Here is a 20,368-nt window from a genome sequence, read left to right on the forward strand (position 1 = left end):
ATCTTTATCATTTAATTATTATTATTTCTGTAGAGAAACAGAACATTACATATTCCTCTCATTGCTAATGTAATGCAGCTATCTGATGATCAACGATTTGCGACAAATTGGTAATAGTAAGGACGCATAACGTGATTTAAATGTCTCACCACTTTAGGTGTCAGCAGTGGATTCAAAACTTATTGTTTAATGAGCTGTACGAAACTCCATGTGACTTGGTTTTTTACACTACTGGTCATTAAAACTGCTACACCAAGAAGAAATGCAGATGAGAAACGGTTATTCATTGGACAAATATATTATACTAGAACTGATATGTGATTACATTTTCACGCAATTTGGGTGCATAGAGACTGAGACATCAGTACCCAGAACAACCACCTCTGGCCGTAATAACGGCCTTGATGCGCCTGGGCATTGAGTCAAACAGAGCTTGGATGGCGTGTACAGGTACTGCTGCCCATGCAGCTTCAACGCGATACCACAGTTCATCAAGAGTAGTGACTGGCGTATTGTGACGAGCCAGTTGCTCGGCCACCATTGACCAGACGTTTTCAATTGGTGAGAGATCTGGAGAATGTGCTGGCCAGAGCAGCAGCCGAACATTTTCTGTATCCAGAAAGGCCCGTACAAGACCTCCAACATGCGGTCGTGCATTATCCTGCTGAAATGTAGGGTTTCGCAGGGATCGAATGAAGGATAGAGCCACGGATCGTAACATATCTGAAATGTAACGTCCACTGTTCAAAGTGCCGTCAATGCGAACAAGAGGTGACCGCGACGTGTAACCAATGGCACCCCATACCATCACGCCGGGTGATACGCCAGTATGGCGATGACGAATACTCGCTTCCAATGTGCGTTCACCGCGATGTCGCCAAACACGGATGCGACCATCATGATGCTGTAAACAGAACCTGGATTCATCCGAAAAAATGACGTTTTGCCATTCGTGCACCCAGGTTCGTCGTTGAGTGCACCATCGCAGGTGCTTCTGTCTGTGATGCAGCGTCAAGGGAAACCGCAGCCATGGTCTCCGAGCTGATAGTCCATGCTGCTGCAAACGTCGTCGAAGTGTTCGTGCAGATGGTTGTTGTCTTGCAAACGTCCCCATCTGTTGACTCAGGGATCGAGACGTGGTTGCACGATCCGTTACAGCCATGCGGTAAGATGCCTGTCATCTTGACTGCTAATGATACGGGGCCCTTGGTATCCAGCACGGCGTTCCGCATTATCCTCCTGAACCCACCGATTCCATATTCTGCTAACAGTCATTGGATCTCAACCTACGCGAGCAGCAATGTCGCGATACGATAAACCGCAATCGCGATAGGCTACAATCCGACCTTTATCAAAGTCGGAAACGTGATGGTACGCATTTCTCCTCCTTACAGGAGGCATCACAACAACGTTTCACCAGGCAACCCCGGTCAACTGCTGTTTGTGTATGAGAAATCGGTTGGAAACTTTCCTCGTGTCAGCAAGTTGTAAGAGTCGCCACCTGCGCCAACTTTGTGTGAATGCTCTGAAAAGCTAATCATTTGCATATCACAGCATGGTCTTCCTGTCGGTTAAATTTCGCGTCTGTAGCACGTCATCTTCGTGGTGTACCAATTTTAATGGCCAGCAGCGTATTCTCGTCTACTATACTTCGTTTTTAACAAACTTCTTGTATTTGTTATTTATACTTTGTAGGGCGTCTTTGTCATCCGAGCCTTATTCGACGTAGGCTTACCAGTGCTTTAAGCTGTATCAGGCTTGCGAAGACAGTTTGAGCTTTGGAAAATGGTAAAGCGAAATTAATTATTTTTGTGAAACTGACAACTGATTTTTAGGGTCCTGTCCCTCAATTTGTGAAAAGGGAACTCTTACAGGATCACTTTGTTGTCCGTCGGTTTGTTCGTCCGTCTGTCTGTCTGTCTGTCCGACTGTTGAGAAACATTTTTCTCAGGAACAGGTCGACGTATCAAGTTTAAATTTATGTCACGTATTAAGGTCTGTGGTCCCTCGGAGGTGTAAAAATCACTTCTGTCAAATAATACGGACATTTATGTCACATATTTTGACACTCGAAAACTCTCTCGTCAAAACATACAGGTTGGTGTCCCGTTGACCTAGAATCACATAATTTGGTAAAATCAAGGTTTCACATAACATTTAACAGAAAAACTCCGACAATTGTCAATTTGTAATTAAATCACACGAGAAAGTATTTTTTGGTTATTTTTTTATCCGTCTGTCCAACTGTTCGTCTTTTGAGACCACCTTTGCTCTGGAACATATTGGCCTATCAAGTTCAGATTTGTGTCACATACTACAGTCTGTGGTCCCTTGAAGCCTCTAGGTCAATGCAGTCTAACAATTTGATTATTTATTTCACAAGTTCTAATAATCGCAAACTTTGTCATCGAAACCTATAGGACACTTTCCTTTGACCTAGAATCATGAAATTTTGCAAGAAGCAAGGTTTCACTATACAAATATCGTAAAAAATCTGAAACTTGTTAAATTGTAATTGTATCATATAAAAAGTATCTTCTGATATTTGAACGTACATTGCACGAAGCATTCGTCAAAAGCATCGAAAACGAACATTACTGCAGGCATGTAACCATGTCTTCGCTGGCCGCGGTGGTCTAGCGGTTCCAGGCGCTCAGTCCGGAACCGGGCGACTGCTACGGCCGCAGGTTCGAATCCTGCCTCGGGCATGGATGTGTGTGATGTCCTTAGGTTGGTTAGGTTTAAGTAGTTCTAAGTTCTAGGGGACTGATGACCACAGATGTTAAGTCCCATAGTGCTCAGAGCCATTTGAACCATTTTTTAACCATGTTTTAGTAAGTAAATTAAAATGTTTTATTAAATCTTCTCTCTAAGCATATATAAACTGAAGTCCCCTTCTCGCTTCCTTTTGTACGCCCAGGCTAGTCTGAAGAACTACTGAAGAGATTTTGATATGGTCTTGGAATTGCTGGCACCAATATCTTACCAGTATTCATACTGATAACAGGCGACAATCGTTAATATTCTCGATTTACAGGATGTGTGAATTTTATATACACAATTAAATTTACACGGGAAGCTCAGTGCGCGAGTCCTACCCGCACAAGGCCAATTTTTATTTATTTTGGTGGAAAAAATACACGACTGCAGCTGCTGAACAGTTAGGTAATTTCTTAAGCTGCTAGCGGTGCCTGTTGTTTTGAGGATCGGAGGGACGGTTGGCAGCAGCTAAGAGTGGCCAGTAAATATTTGCTGCCCGACTGCCAGAGGTCTGGGCCTTCTCCAGTTCCGCTGCAGCAGCCGCCAGACAGCAGATACCAGCCGGTCACGACACTCGCTCTGGGATTCCCGGAGTCGCTTAGCGCCCACCAGCCTCCCATCCGGGAATCATAGGTGCCAAGGGCGCGCTTACCGCCTGCTCTCTGCTCCCGGCCCGTACCGACCCTCTCGTGTTGTCTCAGCAGAATAAAAATAAATACGACTTATCTGCACTCATATGCATTAAAGTTACCACACAACGAAAGAGGCAACAAACGTCAAATGGCGTGAAGTGTACTAAATGCGTCAGTATGCGGACGCTTAGCGTCCCAGTCCAACCTTACAAAACGTGTAGAAGTAATGCCATCTACTTTTTGTATACGAAGATGGACAGTGCAGCGGCTTCCTCAGTCATAAATCGCATTCGAAAGTTGGTCGTTTGTGACTACGTCATGCTATGCTTCGTGTGATATGACACTTTCCACAAAATACTCTGTGGTCACGGAAGACATGGGATACCTTCTAATACCGTGCTGAACCTCCTTCGCAGCAGTTCGACGTGGCAGGGACTCAACCAGTCATTGGAAGATCCGTATGCTGCCTCTATTGCCGTCCATAGTTGCGAAAGTGTTGCCAATGCAGGATTTGGTTCACCAATTGATCTCTCGATTATTTCCCATAAAATTTCGATGGGATTCATGTCGGGCGATGCTGGTGACAAATTCATTCTATCTTAACTGTCCACAACGTTCCTCCAACCATTCGCGGACAGTTGTGGCCCAGTGATAAGACATCGTTATTCGGGATCGTGATGATCACGAATGTCTGCAAATGGTCTGCAAATAGCCGAACATAACCGTTTCCAGTCAATGATCGGTTCAGCTGGACCAGAGGACCCACTCCATTCCTTGTGAACACAGTTCCCACCATTACGGAACCACCTACAGATTGCACAGTGCCTTATTGACAACTTGGGTCCATGGCTTCATGGGATCCGCGGCACACTCGAACTTACCAACAGCTCTTACCAACTGAAATCGAATCTCTACTGATCAGGCCACAGTTCTGCAGTCGTCTAGCGTCCAATCGATGTGGTCACGAGCCCAGGAGAGGGACTGCATGCGATGTCATGCTGTTATCATCTGTTGCCATAACCCATTAACGCCAAATTTCGCCGCATTGTCCTAACGAATACTTTCGTCGTACGTCCTACATTGACTGCTGCTGTTATTTCACGCAGTGTGGCTGTCTGTTAACACTGAGAACTCTACGCAAACGCGCTGCTCTCGGTCGTTAAGTGAAGGCCGTCGGCCACCTCATTGTTCGTGGTGAGAGGTAATACCTGAAATTTTATTTTCCCTGCACACTCTGAAGCCTCTTTATTTAAATGACTGTGCCTGTACTTAAATTGCAGAATGACTAAGAAGATGAAACTTCTACGTTATTTGATTCTTAAACAGTTGAGTAAAACTGAACGTACTGGGCCTACTTTCTCTTTCTTTCTTCTTATCATGTCAACACTGACCCACAATGTTCTAGCGCAACGCAATCTGACTGCTCAAAAAAATTAAAACCTGACTTCAAATAATTAATTCAAAAGAATGGCCCTGACTAAAAAGATATCTTAACAATAACCTATACATTTCATTAAGCACTTACTTCACAAAAATCTTCATTACGCGACCTACTGCAATACAACGAGCGTCAACACTGCCAGCTAAATAAAAGATTCTAACTACTAAAGCCACTAACTACTAATAGGCATGTGGTTAGCTAAGGAAAGATTTTGTTGCAACCAAATTATGTATTTTTTTACCTTAATAATGTGACATCCAATTCAGACACGAATATAAATCGTCATTGACATCTAGTACAAAGGTATATAATCATGAATAATAATCAAACTCCAAGTCGAACATGTACAGATCGTTAGCCTACGCTAACACTTCAGTCCTCTAACCTCCATCAATGCTACCTTCTCGCATCTAACATCCATCACTGCTGGCTGTTCACCTCCAACTGCCCAACAGTACTTCCATCACTACTGGCGACTAACTTCCAATTGCCCAACAGTACTGGCGATTAACTTCCAACAACGATTCCAACCAGTCACAGAGTCTCTTACAAAGAAAGCGCAGTCAGAGATCCAATGCAATGCGCTACACAGCGCTGCCAACACAGAAGTAGCCTACTTACAACTCTTGACTCTATGGAACGCGGCAGATTAAAGTCCCTAACGATTTCCAAAACAGAATATCCCATGCGTCTAGCTCCACCTACAGTTCCGCGTTCAAATTCCCGTCATGCGGCAATACTGACGTCGGAAACCCTTTCGGATGCCTCACTTGATTACAAGTGGCAGCTCCGACAAGGCACTACCCTTTTATACCTTGAATACACGATACAACCGCCACTGTATACCTGTATAACGTTATTCCATGATTTTTGTCACCGCAGCGTATATAAACGATTTAGAGCATTATGTCGGTAATTCCAGGCAACGGCCTTGCCGCAGTGGATACATCGGTTCCCGTGAGATCACCGAAGTTAAGCGCTGTCGGGCGTGGTCGGCACTTGGATGGGTGACCATCCAGGCCGCCATGCGCTATTGCCATTTTTCGGGGTGCACTCAGCCTCGTGATGCCAATTGAGGAGCTACTCGGCCGAATAGTAGCGCCTTCGGTCAAGAATACCATCATAACGACCGGGAGAGCGATGTGCAGACCCCACGCCCCTCCTATCCTCATCCTCTACTGAGGATGACACGGCGGTCGGATGGTCCCTGTAGGCCAAGCGTGGCCTGAAGACGGAGTGTTTATGTCGGTAATTCCATGAGGCTCTTCGCGGATGACGCAGTTGTATACAGAGAAGTCGCAACGCTGCAGAAGTGTAGCGAAATGCAGGAAGCACTGCAGAGGATCTACGCCTGGTGCAGGAGTTGTCAGTTGACTCTCGACATAAAAAAAATGTGACGTATTGCGTACACATAGTCAGAAAGACTCGTTGTTGTATGATTACACGACCGCAGAATAGTGACTGGAAGCAGCTATTTTCGGAAATAACGTTATTCCATGATTTTTGTCACCGCAGCGTATATAAACGATTTAGAGCATTATGTCGGTAATTCCAGGCAACGGCCTTGCCGCAGTGGATACATCGGTTCCCGTGAGATCACCGAAGTTAAGCGCTGTCGGGCGTGGTCGGCACTTGGATGGGTGACCATCCAGGCCGCCATGCGCTATTGCCATTTTTCGGGGTGCACTCAGCCTCGTGATGCCAATTGAGGAGCTACTCGGCCGAAAAGTAGCGCCTTCGGTCAAGAATACCATCATAACGACCGGGAGAGCGATGTGCAGACCCCACGCCCCTCCTATCCTCATCCTCTACTGAGGATGACACGGCGGTCGGATGGTCCCTGTAGGCCAAGCGTGGCCTGAAGACGGAGTGTTTATGTCGGTAATTCCATGAGGCTCTTCGCGGATGACGCAGTTGTATACAGAGAAGTCGCAACGCTGCAGAAGTGTAGCGAAATGCAGGAAGCACTGCAGAGGATCTACGCCTGGTGCAGGAGTTGTCAGTTGACTCTCGACATAAAAAAAATGTGACGTATTGCGTACACATAGTCAGAAAGACTCGTTGTTGTATGATTACACGACCGCAGAATAGTGACTGGAAGCAGCTATTTTCGGAAATATGCAGGAGTGTGCCTACAGAGCGGTTTGATGTGGTATGACCACATAAAATTAATCGCGGGTAAGGCATATTTATTGAGATTCATTGGAAAAATCCTCAGGAAATGTAATCCATCAACAAAGGAGGTAGCTTGCAAACCACTCGTTCGGCTAGCAGTTAAATATTGCTCATGAGCCTGGGATCTGTACTAGGTGATCGATAGAGGAAGTAAAGAAGATCTGAAGCAGTGGAACAGGTTGCATTGCAGGTTCATTTACTAAGAGCGCAAACATCACAGAGATACTTAGTCAACTCCAGTGGGCAGACGCACCATCACGATATGGCCCACTGTTAAAGTTCGGGAGCGTACATTCCTGGAAGAGTCAACCAATATATGTCTTCCTCGTACGTATACCTCCCGAAAGACCATGAAGGTTAAATCACACAGATTGGAACCCAGGTGCCGGTTTACCGGCAATTGTTTTCCCCGCGAACCATTCGCGACTGGAAGATGTAAAGGGAGAAAACGAAATTGGTACACAAGGTACTCTCCGCCATACACTGCGAGGTGACTTGCTAAGTATATATAGGGTGAAAATTATTTAAACGGACAAACTATGAGTGGTTGGATGGCACATCAAATTAAATATTTTTCTCTGACTTATTTTCCTGTGAGGATTTTTAAAACTTTAGGAGTAGTTTTCTCTCGATGAACATTAATTAAATCAACAAATCTTGGGAGACTGTAAGGGATATTGAAAACACTTTTCGTAATGTATTTTCTTGCGAGGCACCGTTTTATGACATTAAATCTTATACTAGGCAAAAAATAAAACAAACAATTTTTAACTCATTATTACCGAGAGACAACAAAATTAACACTGCACAATTACTTCAATTACAGTAGACGTTCAAAAATGCCTCTTTTTACTTGTAAAACGATAGTAAACCAGCGGGGTGGGGGTCTGGGAGGGTAAGGGGGTGGTGGGGGGGGGAGAATGTTATGTCTAACACCAGGCAACCAGATCCTCTTACACTCACTACAGGTTTTGCAGACAAAGTTGCGCGTATCTCCCCACACAAAAAAGGCCAGATTGGGCCATGGTACAGCACCGCTTCTGTCAATCCACTTTTCTGGAAACTGTCAGTTCCAGAATCGACGTACAAGAAGACTGAAATGTGCCGACGCCCCGTCAAGCTGGAACCACATGCGCTGTCTTGTAGCGAGTGGCACGTCGTCCAGCAATTCTGGCAATGTTCTGGGGAGGAAATTGTAATGATGATTGCGATTTAATGACCTAGGCAGGAGAGACGTCCCAGTTGAAAAGCCACCAACAACACCTGCCCACACATTCACGTAGAACCGCACTCGATGAGCGCGAGAAAAGGTGGCAGGTGGATTAAACCCACTCCAGAAAAGCCGATTGTTGATATAGAAAACCTCATCTCTGTTTAGTAAACAACAACCACATCATTGTACTCACACTAGGTATATCGCTCCATTAGAAAACAAAAACATATGCTGGGTCATCACTTATAACTAAATGTGAATGTGAAACAACTAATACAACTGGACAATGAAGCATGCCCTATACCAGTACAACAGCGACCGCCACAACAACAAATCAGTCATTATGACTGAAGAGTGAATAATCCCTCTATCAGATTAAATAATGCTCACAGGAAATTATGATGTTAGAGAAAATTATATGCTTTGGTGTCTCGTGCAGCCTCCCAGAGTTTGTCGGTTTAAACAATTTTCGCCCTCTATGTAGCACGTGTCGGAATTCAGCAGCGTCGACTTGGGGGCTATCGAGTCTACTGTTTATCGTTCCGCATTATTGATGCTTGAGTTGATCGGGTTCCCACCATTGTCTTGCGAAAATGAAACCGATGGGTTCAGAAAAGTAGCTACCCTGAACGTCATGCAGGATCAAAGCGATCCCAAGCGAATAGTGCCAAAGAGAAGAGTGTTTTTTTTAATTTTTTTTAAGGAACTGTAGAAACGTACAGTCAGTAATGTCACGAGCCTTGAGTCAGAACGGTGGCCATTGTTTCGGCTTCACTTGACGCTGTAGAAAGTGGCGCTCCGACAGTGTTGAGCGCAACGGGAGCACTGTACGCAGGAGTGGTAACAACGTCGTCTTTTCAGAGAAGTTCTAGTCTTGCGCACAGCATCAAAATGGATGAATCAGTGTGTAAAGGTTACGAGGATAACGGACTTGAAAAGACTGTATCCGTCGCCGCCATATGGGTGCAGCACTTGGCGTCGAGATATGGGACTCCACTGAGTATAAACACAAGACGATCACTTTTGATTCACATAGCAGATAATTTGAACAGCAGCCGCTACGTACAGTAAGGTGACGAAAGTCATGGGATACTCCTAATACTCTTGTCAGGCCTCCTTTTACCCTGTACAGCAATTCGACGTGGCATGGACACAACAGGTCGCTGGAGATCCTCTGCATAAATACTGAGCAATGCTGCCTCTGTAACCGTTCATAATTCCCAAAGTGTTGACAGTGCAGGATTTTGTGCACGAAGTGACCTCTCGGTTATGTCCCATTAAAGTTCGATGGGATTCATGTCGGGCGATATGGAAGGCCAACTCACTCGCTCGAATTGTCCACAATGTTCCTCAAACCATTCACGAACATTTGTGGCCTAGTGACATGACATCCTTGTTTGGGAACATGGTGTCCATGAATGGCTGCAAATGGTCTCCAAGTGGCTGAACATAACCATTTCCACTCAAAGATTCTATGTAAATACAACCCACGCCATTATGGACCCGTCACCAGCTTGCATAGTGTCTTATTGCCCACTTGGGTCCATGGCTTCGTGGTGTCTGCTCCACACTCGAACCCTATCATCAGTTCTTACTAACTGAAATTGAGACACATCTGACCAGGTCACGGTTTTCCAGTCGTCTAGGGACCAACAAATATGGTCACCAGCCCAGGAGAGGCCTTACAGACGGTATCGTACTGTTAGCAAAGGCACTCGCGGTCGCCTGCTGCCACAGCCCATTAACGCCAAATTTCGCCGCACTGTTCTAACGAATACGTTCGTCGCACTTCGCACATTGATTTCTGCTATTATTTCACGCAGTGTTGTTTGCCTGTTAATACTGAGAACTCTACGAAAAGGCCGCTGGTCTCGGTCGTTATGGCCGTCGGCCACTGCATTGTTCGTGGTGAGAGGTAATATCTGAAATTTTATGTTCTTGGCACACTCTTGACTTTATGGATCGCGGAACAGTTAATTCCCTAACAATTTACAAAACGGAATATCCCATGCGTCTAACTCCAACTACAGTTCAGCGTTCAGAATCTTTTCAGTCCCGGCGTGCGGCCATAACGACGTCGGAAACCTTTTCGGATGCCTCACCTGATTACAAGTGACAGCTCCGCCGATGCACTGACCTTTTATACCTTGTATACGCGATACTAACGCCATCTGTGTATCTGCACGCCGCTATCCCATGACTTCAGTCACCTCATTGTATTCGAGGTCTTACAGCAAGACGACGCAAGACCTCACGTTGCCCATATTCTCCTTCTGTATTTCGTCGCAGAAAGTGTTGGACTGCTGTCCTGGTCGGTACATTCCTCATACCCCTCACCCAGTGAAAACATCAGATCATGTGTTGCGCAGAGACTAGCTTCCCACCACTCTCCAGCCAATACAATTGATGAACTCTGGTGCATAGCTGAAGCAGAATAGAATGACGTAACCATGCCTGTCATCGAAGTTCAGTTCGACTCAGTGTGCATCCAGGTTAGAGTTATTACTTGTGCCAGAGCTGACAGCTCTGCGAACTAAATTTCGCATTCTGTACACCCCAAGATCACCTGTAGCTTTAATGACGTATTCTGGTTACTACATCGAATACGCACGTTAACTGAAGTTATGTCAGTTGCTATCTTCACAGGTGCTGCAAATTTGTCAGAGCGTATACTGCCATCTCTCTGGGACAAAATACAGATAAAAAAAATGATATCTCCGATTTCAATCATTTATAGTTACTGATTTGAACTTGCCACAAACGAGGGAGAAAGTACAAAAAACTTACTAAATCCTAAAGTTTTATTGATGCGTTGTTACGAATTCTACACTACCAGATTAAAAGTACCCAAAACCTATTAGTGGACATTAAATGGGATGCAACCACCATTCGCCTTTATAATGATTTGAACTCTGCAGCGTACATTTTGACTGCCGTGTCTGTGGAGGAATGGCAGCCCATTCCTCCTCAAGAGCCGACACCAGACAAGGTAGTGATGACAGCCGCTGGGATCTGGAGCGAAGTCGAGGTCGTAACTCGTCCAAAAGACCTTTCATTGGCACTCTGGTTCAGATTCATGTCGGGACTCTGGGCAGCCCGGACCACGACAGGAGTGCTGTTTCCAAAAATCATTGCCTCTCAGGAGTTGCTTTATTATGAGGTATATTGTCATGCTGATGCTGGTCGTCGTGTGACTAGGGCCTCCCGCAGGGTAGTCCGATCGCCGGGTGCAAGTCTTTCGATTTGACGCCACTTCGGCGACTTGCGCGTCGACGGGGCTGAAATGATGATGATTAGGACAACACAACACCTAGTCTCTGAACGGAGAAAATCTCTGACCCAACCAGGAATCGAACCCGGGCCCTTAGGATTGACATTCTGTCGCGCTGACCACTCAGCTACCGGGGGCGGACGTCATGCTGATAAAATAAACCATTTTCTCTGAACTATTCCTCTACTGTACGCAGTACACCGTCAAATGTGTTAGTATACCGGGTGATCAAAAAGTCAGTACAAATTTGAAATCTGAATAAATCACGGAATAATGTAAGTAGAGGTACAAATTGACACACATGCTTGGAATGACATGGGGTTCTATTAGAACCAAAAAAGTACAAACGTTCAAAAAATGTCCGACAGATGGCGCTTCATCTGATCAGAATAGCAATAATTAGCATAACAAAGTAAGACAAAACAAAGATGATGATCTTTACAGGAAAGGCTCAATATGTCCACCATCATTCCTCAACAAGAGCTGTAGTCGAGGAATAATGTTGTGAACAGCACTGTAAAGGATGTCCGGAGTTATCGTGAGGCATTGGCGTCCGATGTTGTCTTTCAGCATCTCTAGAGATGTCGGTCGATCACGATACACTTGCGACTTCAGGTAACCACAAAGCCAATAATCGCACTGACTGAGGTCTGGGGACCTGGGAGGCCAAGCATGACGAAAGTGGCAGCTGAGCACACGATCATCACCAAAAGACGCGCGCAAGAGATATTTCACGCGTCTAGCAATATGAGGTGTTTTCATTTTTGTTCTAATGAAACCCCATGTAATTCCAAGCATGTGTGTCAATTTTTACCTCTCTATCTACATTATTCTGTGGGTTATTAAGTTTTCAAATTTACACTGACTTTTTTATCACCCGGTACTCCCGCATTTAGCCCAATAAGGGGGCCACGCACTAACAACGAAATACACCCCTCACGGCATAACACCACCTTCTCCGTACTTCACTCTTGGCACGGCACATGATAGCAGGTAACATTTTCATCGCATCGCCACAAGGTATAGAGTGATATATTGCTTAATATAACTCGTTTCCAGTCATTCACTGTTCAGTGGTGTGGACGATTAAACGTTATTAACCGTCGCGTATCATTTACTAAAGGAAGCCGCGCGGGCTTAGCCGAGCGGTCTGGGGCGCTGCAGTCATGGACTGTGCGGCTGGTCCCGGCGGAGGTTGGAGTCCTCCCTTGGGCATGGATGTGTGTGTTTGTCCTTAGGATAATTTAGATTAAGTAGTGTGTGAGCTTAGGGACTGATGACGTTAGCATAAGTCCCATAAAATTTCACACATACATACTATAGGAACTTGTGGCATATTCGGAGCTGCTCGATCGTTCTACCTCACATTTTTAAAACTCTGTACGTGGAGACATTGCGCCAGCTGGATGTTGGTAGCTCTATGAAACTCACCAGTGATTCCTTTCACTGGTTTCATGAGATTTTTGGTAAGCACAATCCGCAATACTCGACGTTCCCACCCGCCAGTACATGAGGTTTGTGTGGTCTTAGTTCAGCTGTGGTTGTTCCTTCGCGTTTCTTCTTGATGATCACATCACAAACAGTCGTCTTAGGAAACTTCGGAAGGACTGAAATATTCCTTATAGGTTTGTTACACAGGTGATATCCAACACTTAGACATTGAACTCTCCTGATCGATCCATTTCGCTGTTACTGCTTCTCTATGCAAAACACAACACTTACCGCCTCCTTTTGTACTGATGTGCCCGCATCTCGTGACTTCTAGTGCTCAGTTCCGTGTTACATAGTGGTGTCAGGATACTTTTTACCTGACAGTGTGTACGTGTTCTTCACAAGCTACCGAGGCAAGATGGAGACTATAGCTAATTTAGTCATAAACCTTATATATGAAACTTCCTGGCACGTTAAAACTGTATGTCTGATTGAGGTTCACATTAGGAACCTCGCTTTTCACGGGTAGTTTTCTTACCGGCTGAGCTATCCTGGCGAGACCCGTCCTCACAGTTGTACACTACTGGCCATTAAAATTGCTACACCACGAAGATGACGTGCTACAGACGCGAAATTTAACCGACAGGAAGAACATGCTGTGATATGCAAATGATTAGCTTTTCATAGCATTCACACAAGGTTGGCGCCGGTGGCGACACCTACAACGTGCTGACATGAGGAACGTTTCCAATCAATTTCTAATACACAGACAGCAGCTGACCGGCGTTGCCTGGTGAAACATTGTTGTGATGCCTCGTGTAAGGAGGAGAAATACGTACCATCACGTTTGCGACTTTGATAGAGGTCGGATTGTAGCCTATCGCGATTGCGGTTTGTCGTATCGCGATATTTCTGCTCGCGTTGGTCGAGATCCAATGACTGTTAGCGGAATATGGAATCGGTGGGTTCAGCAGGGTAATACGGAACGCCGTGCTGGATCCCAACGGCCTCGTATCACTAGCAGTCGAGATGACAGGCATCTGATCCGCATGGCTGATCCGTGGGCCAACAGATGGGGGCGTTTGCAAGACAACAACCATGTGCACGAACACTTCGACGACGTTTCCAGCAGCATGGACTATCAGCTCGGAGACCATGGCTGCGGTTACCCTTGACGCTGCATCACAGAGAGGAGCGCCTGCGATGGTGTACTCAACGACGAACCTGGGTGCACGAATGGCAAAACATCATTTTTTCGGACGAATCCAGGTTCTGTTTACAGCATCATGATGGTCGCATCCGTGTTTGGCGACATCGCGGTGAACGCACATTGGAAGCGTGTATTCGTCATCGCCATACTGGCGTATCACCCGGCGTGATGGTATGGGGTGCCATTGGTTACATGTCTCGGTCACCTCTTGTTCGCATTGACGTCACTTTGAACAGCGGACCTTACATTTCACATGTGTTACGACCCGTGGCTCTACCGTCCATTCGATCCTTGCGAAACCCTACATTTCAGCAGGACCGCATGTTGCAGGTCCTGTACGGGCCTTACTGGATACAGAAAATGTTCGACTGCTGCCCTGGCCAGCACATTCTCCAGATCTCTCACCAATTGAAAACATCTGGTCAATGGTGGCAGAGGAACTGGCTCGTCACAATAAGCCAGTCACTACTCTTGATGAACTGTGGTATCGTGTTGAAGCTGCATGGGCAGCTGTACCTGTACACGCCATCGAAGCTCTGTTTGACTCAATGCCCAGGCGTATGAAGGCCGTTATTACGGCCAGAGATGGTTGTTCTGGGTACAGATTTCTCAGGATCTAAGCACCCAAATTGCGTGAAAATGTAATCACATATCAGTTCTAGTATAATATATTTGTCCAATGAATACCCGTTTATCATCTGCATTTCTTCTTGGTGTAGCAATTGTAATGGCCAGTAGTGTATTTCTGCCAGTATTGCTGTCTTCACTTACAAACTTCACAGAACTTCTTCTGCATACCTTGAGGAACTATTAGTCCTGGACTAAGGCATACCGCGGAGAAACAACTTAGCTACAGCCTAGTAAATATTTCATCCAGCACACGAGTGTGCGCTGATTTGAAACTTCTTGGCATATTAAAACCGTGCGACGAGCGAGGGTTCGAGCCAGAGGAATTGTCTTCAAAAACTTTGTCTTGCATACCTTGCTCGTGAAAGATAACTTCTCATGTTCGAATCCCGGAGCGGTAAACAGTTTTAACCTGCCAGTAGTACACACTCTTTAAAGGCACATTTGAAGGATGGGCGTGTAAATATAGTACAAAAATAGGTATAAGTTCCGAATATAAATAAAGAATTACACAGGATATTAATTATAACAAGAGGTTATATCGATTGTTGCGTGCAACCTCTGAAACGTTAGAATAATTACGCAGTTCAGTTGTATTGCCGATAAGAAAAGTGGTTCAAATGGCTCTTAGCACAATGGGACAACTTCTGAGGTCATCAGTCCCCTAGAACTTAGAACTACTTAAACCTAACTAACCTAAGGACATCACACACCTCCATACCCGAGGCAGGCTTCGAACCTGCGACCGTAGCGGTCGCGCGGTTCCAGACTGAAGCGCCTAGAACCGCTTGGTTACTCCGGCTGCCGAGAAGATGGCACCTTTTTTGTCCTGGAAGCCGTCCTCATCGGACGCATATCTGCCACCGCTGCAGTTAATTATTTGGCACACCGCCATTATTATATGTATTGAGACGCAATTTCACTAGCCGTACTCATAGTTGCACACAGCAATAGAATAAATGTAAGTGTCTGTTATTCAATTTAGTATAATATTTTGTGAATACAGTGATATTATTTAATCTTGTGTTTCATTTATGTTGCAAGCTATTGTTCCATTTATACGGCGTCTTGGCAAGGCTAAAGGTTTCGTGTTACAAATTATATCAAAGGTCCAGTACGAACCAAAGCTTGGCAATTATTCAGTGTACGAAGTCCGATAAAGCATCACACACGGTCAAACTTACAATGAACGGACCTTACGCAAAAAGCCATTGTCAAGCCCCAAAGTTTGTATAAGCTGATCACTACTATTATTAATAATTATTATTATTTATCTGTTGTCTGATATTCACAAACCAGACAGGAAAAGCCACCGCGAGAAAAATCAAAACTGCATTCTGAATACTTCATACTAAGATTTCTTCATCGACAGAAGTCACTGACGCAGTTGATTTGATAGTGAGGTAAAGGGGAACGAATACACATTCATTCACTTATTTCCACAAGAAGGTGTCTCGTAGTGTCCTATCTGGAGGTCTTGGCGGCAAAGAATGTAGGACAGTGTCTTGGTGCCTATGCTCTCCATTCGGCAGTGAGACAGTGGGTCATTGAGAAATCGTCGTAGGTATTACAATTACGAACTACTTAAATTGGAAAGAACACATAGAAAATGTTGTGGGGAAGGCTAACCAAAGGCTGCGCTTTATTGGCAAGACACTTAGAAAATGATACAGACCTACTAAGGAGACTGCCTACACTACGCTTGTCCGTCCTCTTTAAGAATACTGCTGCGCGGTGTGGGATCCTTACCAGGTAGAACTGACGGAGTACATCGAAAAAGTTCAAAGAAAGGCAGCACGTTCTGCATTATCGCCGAATATGGGAGAGAGTGTCAACAGAAATGATACAAGATTTGGCCTGGAAATCATTAAAAGAAAGGCGTTTTTCGTTGCGACGGAATCTTCTCACGAATTTCTAATCACCAACATTTAGTTGACACCGACCTACATAGGGAGGAACGATCATCACGATAAAATAAGGCAATTCAGAGCTCGTGCGGAAAGATATAGGTGTTCATTCTTTCCGAGCGCTATACGAGATTGGAATAATAGAGAACTGTGAAGGTGGTTCGATGAACCCTCTGCCAGGCACTTAAATATTGCAGAGTATCCATGTAGATGTAGATGTAGATGTGGATGTATTTTGTTGTGTACCCTACTTTTCTGAAGTCCCTGGAGGAACCACGCCTGCAGCATTTCAAGATAGCTCTCACAGCTAGCCCTGATGATAATAATAATAATGATAATAATAATGAGCTCTGTGTCGATAAGTGGCACATAACACATTCATTTTGGGTATCTTTCATGTTCAACAATTTCCTGATGGTTTTGGAAACCTCGTACGCGCACTGTACGCCGATTAATTTTGCCGCTAACGTAAAATATTGCTTCATCGTTGAAAATTAACCATTGTAAAAAGCAGGCTTCTCCTATGACCTCTAAGAGTTAACTGCCGACGCCAACACGTTTGCTTTTATCATCAACATGAAGAGTTTGCTCTAATTGTAGTAGGGGTTTGCAGATCAGGCGTTGTTAAATAATTGATCTGTTTTAGGCTATATGTGCATTGTTAGCAGAGAATTCGACAGCGCTGGTCAGATGATCAATAAAGTGTTCCATAGGGATATTCCAAGACTTTAGAGGGAGGTGATGGGGAGAAAGCGTCAACATAAGTGGCGTACGAACGATTGGCTACTCCAACATGACAATGCACGACCAAACATAAGATGAAAATTGTTTCCCACAAGTCGTACTCACCAGACAGCTCCGTGCGACTTCTTCCTCTAGCTCAAGATGAAAATCAAGTTGAAGGAGCGAAGATTTGATACAACAAAGAGAATGTAGCAGAGTCACAGACGATACTAACCACATTAAAACAAGACTTGCGTGCTATATTGCATAGTACTAGAAATGTTGGGATAGAGGCATTCTCTACCAAGGGGTCTACTTCGGAGGTGATGGTGCAGAATAAGATCTAGGTAAAACGTGTTAATATGGATTAATATATTTTGGGGGACTTTGGGATAGCTCTCCGAATATAGGACAATCGTTTGCAAGAAGACATGTAAGCTTTCCACTTAAATGTTAGCATGATGCTCTCCAAGCGTAACGGACGTGGAGTGATCAGCTCATCTTATTGCAGCAACGGCAGCTGGGCCAGTAGTCCGACCTCGAAGAAAATGGACGCCTGTTAGTCAGATGTGAATCATCCATCTGTGTTACGGAACATGCGTGGTACGCAGGTCAAACATAACGTAGCACACACCTTCGGTTCGCTACACCATGTAGTCAGAATAGGAGGACGATACTGAAAAACGGTTCTTGCCCAAAATCTGACGAATTTCCGTATCTAACCCCAATATTTAACATATTTTCAAGACTGTTCATGACATACTTTTAATATCGATATGCTGACCCGTTTCTCTTCTGAGCTTTGTGACTCAAATTTGTGTCCGTGTTGTTTGGATGACAGCATGGAGTGTTGTGCAGTGTAAGGGGATGTTCATGTAGTTATCGTCGATTACGAAGATTAACAGACGGAAAACGAGGAAACCTGGTGTCAGCACTTACGCCCCATTGACGGTCTACAAATCTGCAGCGCCGGTGTGCAACAAACGTCTAATTGACCTGAAGTCAATTACATGATTCGGAACGCAAACTGTTAGTACTTCAGCAAAACGGCGTAAAGTGGCTAGGAATAACGTCATCCTCATTCCATATACAGCGTTATTTTTTTCACCGTGTACAAACTCTAGGGATTGATCAATGAAAGGATACGGAACAAAAAAGGTCTAATGAATATATGTCCGGAAATGTAGGGTTTTCATAGGAGAGACCATTTATTCAATCACAGACTGCGGTCTAATACGCAATGTGGCTTGCAGCCACAGGGACAGTATGCATGGTTTCCTCGTAGAGGGTGGTAGTGTTCCTCATACGTTGCCGGCCCTGGTGGCCGAGCGGTTCTAGGCGCTACAGTCTGGAACCGCGTGACCGCTTCGGTCGCAGGTTCGAATCCTGCCTCGGGCATGGATGTGTGTGATGTCCTCAAGTTAGTTAGGTTTAAGTAGTTCTAAGTCCAGGGCACTGATGACTTAAGAAGTTAAGTCCCATAGTGCTCAGAGCCATTTGAACCATTTTGAACCTCATACGTCATGCCCTAGCGCCCTCTTCTGCAATCGTAATTGGGAGAGTTGGGTCCGATTCACTTTTTTTGCTGACCCAAATTGTCATGGATATGACAAAGCGTTGTATACAACGGTCCCGTATTCCGATCGAGAGCTTGCCGGCATGGTGTTTACTTAACGGAAAGGCAAACGGCAAAGGGGGGCGGACAGCACTGTTGTATCAGGAGACCTACTCTCGCCGACAACAACCACAGCATTCAATGTTTGCAACTGTGTTTCGTCGTTTGTCTGAGACAGGGTCGTTTCAGGAAGCAGGAAATCACGAACGAATCACCCGAAATGTTGCGACACCAGACTTGGAGAATAATGTGATTAATACTGTGGAAGGCGACCGCCGTGTCAGTACAGGCTGTTAGCCCGTCAGTACATGGGTAAGCCAGAGGACCGTTTGGAGCATTCTCCATGACAATTGTTACTACCCTTGGCACTTACAGCGTGTGCAGGGTTCACTAGCGACAGACTGTCCATATCGGGAACAGTTTTTTCACTGGTTTCTTCACCAGGCAACCCCGATTCCAGGATTTGTGTCATCCTTCCTATTCACAGACGAGGTCTGTCAACTTTCAACTTTCATGACAGTCATCTGTGGACTAGTATGCAGAACCCCATGGTATGGTGACAGCGAATCATCAGGATCGGTGCAGCCGGAATGTGTGAGATGCGGTAATTGGCGACCATATTTTGATACCAGTCTTCCTTCCACGTCGCGTAAAAGACCGGAACTACCGGCGTTTCTTGCGGATAAGTTTGCCTCCCCTGTTGCCCTGTTGGAAAAAGTGCCATTGATGATTCGAATGCTTATGTGGCTGCTGCATGATGGTGCTCCAGCCCACATCGCCGTTAACATCCGGGCGCATCTCAATCGTGTCTTCCCTGGTCGATGGATCAGACAAGGAGTCTAGTTGTATGGCCTGCTCGTTCACCGAATCTCAGTCTGTACGGTTTCTGGTTATGGGGCCATCTCAGAAGTATCGAGTATGCAGAGCCCATTCCAGATGTGGAATCACTGGAGCAGCGTATTCATGCTGCCTTTGACAGTATTCGGATGCAGCCTGGCCGATGTGAAAGTGTGAAACAGAACATGCTACGGCGCGTACTCGCTTGAGTAGAGGCATATGGAACCCATTTTCAACACGTAAAACAGCTGTGGCTGCATGATGCAGCGCGTATTAGGCCGCAGTCTCTGTAACATTGTATGATTGAATAAATGGTCTCTCCTATGGAAAACATACATTTCCGGACATATGCTCATTAGACGTGTTTTTGTTCCGTATCCTTTCATCGATCAATCCCTAGAGTTTGTATACGGTGGAAAAAATCACCCTGTACATGATAACTTTGCTATGTGGGATAAGGTGAAGGAAACGATCCCTGAGAGGGAAAAAAAATAATACTCACACATAGGGTGGAGCCCCTTCACGC

The 20,368-nt window shown here is 45.2% G+C and overlaps 1 protein-coding gene and 2 pseudogenes across 1 annotated transcript in view; all 3 read left to right on the forward strand.

Moving 5' to 3' along the window:
- LOC126203129 (uncharacterized) overlaps positions 1 to 20,368 on the forward strand; it is a 124,930-nt gene that overhangs the window by 49,370 nt on the left and 55,192 nt on the right. The gene's annotated exons all lie outside the window — the stretch shown is intronic.
- Positions 5,755 to 5,872, forward strand: LOC126204816 (5S ribosomal RNA; annotated as a pseudogene).
- On the forward strand, positions 6,388 to 6,505 carry LOC126204817 (5S ribosomal RNA; annotated as a pseudogene).

The sequence above is a fragment of the Schistocerca nitens genome, chromosome 9 (genome assembly GCF_023898315.1).
Source record: "Schistocerca nitens isolate TAMUIC-IGC-003100 chromosome 9, iqSchNite1.1, whole genome shotgun sequence".
Taxonomy (NCBI): Eukaryota; Metazoa; Arthropoda; class Insecta; order Orthoptera; family Acrididae; genus Schistocerca; species Schistocerca nitens.